General features: G+C 22.6%; 1 protein-coding gene and 1 non-coding gene across 2 annotated transcripts in view; both read left to right on the top strand.

Annotated features, from left to right (window-relative positions):
- Positions 1 to 1,247, top strand: part of LOC108685968 (MD-2-related lipid-recognition protein-like) — an 11,280-nt gene that overhangs the window by 4,744 nt on the left and 5,289 nt on the right. The window lies entirely within an intron of this gene.
- Trnas-cga lies at positions 231 to 312 on the top strand. Its single transcript has one exon. It is a non-coding gene; the product is annotated as a tRNA-Ser (tRNA).

Raw genomic sequence — 1,247 nt, 5'->3', positions numbered from 1 at the left:
TAATTATATTATGTGTATTTCCGAATTTTATATTTAAATATGTTTTATATTTTTTTATAAAATTAATTTATTTAAAACAATTATTGTAAGATTTGTTTTATGTTATTATTAAGCTAAATATAGTTTTTGTATGTAATATTATCTCAATATCTCTTTTAAATTAATTTAATATTGGTGTCCACATGACCTGAACTGGTTATCTATGATTGTACGTAGTTGTGTAAGCATCAGCTGCGGTGTCCGAGTGGTTAAGGAGTTGGACTCGAAATCCAATGGGCTTTGCCCGCACAGGTTCGAATCCTGTCCGCAGCGATCTTTTTTTTTTATTGAATATTGTTTTCATTTCTTTACATGCAACTTAATCTAAATATTAAAAACATTATTAAAAATACGTATTTTTTAAACATTATAAATTTTTATTGCTTGACACTCCAGATCGTCGCCGCATCGCGTAACTATACAGCTTTTTATAATCTCGCATTATATATATTTAACATCAACTGAAAATTATTTTTTATTCTTATTCCAAAAAATATAAAAAATTTTTTACATATAATTCTAATCGTTATATGTACATAAAATTGGCTGCTTTTTCTAACAGTGTCCTTAGGTGAAAAATTTTTTATTAGACTGATGTAAGAATACATAAAATATTCATAAATCACAGTTTTTTATCACATTTAAAACAAACATTTATCATGGTTATTATCATTTTGATATAGACTACCTAGTAAAAATTTGCGATTCATATTACATATATAGGTTTTTAGAAATATTGTGTGTATATCAGATTATAACCCATATACTACTTCTTTCTTAATATTGCTTACTGTACGTTTACTTAACATTAATTAGAAATAATTTTTTTCATTTTCTCTTGGACAAACTTATAAAAAATTTCTTATGCATTGTTCTAATTTCTAGAATAATTTTTAGAGTAATATTTTTTATAATTCCTATAATTTCTATAATTTCTGTGTTATATAATTAAAACTATGATAAGAACGTATAATATTCTTAGTCTTAATATTTTGTATTCTTTCATTTCAATTAAAACAACGCTTTTATATTGTTATTAACTCTCTTTTCAATATTGCTCATTATAATATCATCAATTTAATCGTTTAAAATCAATTGGGAATCATTTTTTATTTTTTGCCCAAAAATTATAAAATAATTTTTTGCAATAAATCTAATAATCTATGAACAGAGTTAAAATAAATATTATTACATATTATATATATATA

The sequence above is a fragment of the Atta colombica genome, unplaced genomic scaffold (assembly GCF_001594045.1).
Source record: "Atta colombica isolate Treedump-2 unplaced genomic scaffold, Acol1.0 scaffold163, whole genome shotgun sequence".
Classification (NCBI taxonomy): domain Eukaryota; kingdom Metazoa; phylum Arthropoda; class Insecta; order Hymenoptera; family Formicidae; genus Atta; species Atta colombica.
The sequence above is the reverse complement of the archived record's forward strand: the minus strand, read 5'-3'. Positions and strand labels throughout refer to the sequence as shown.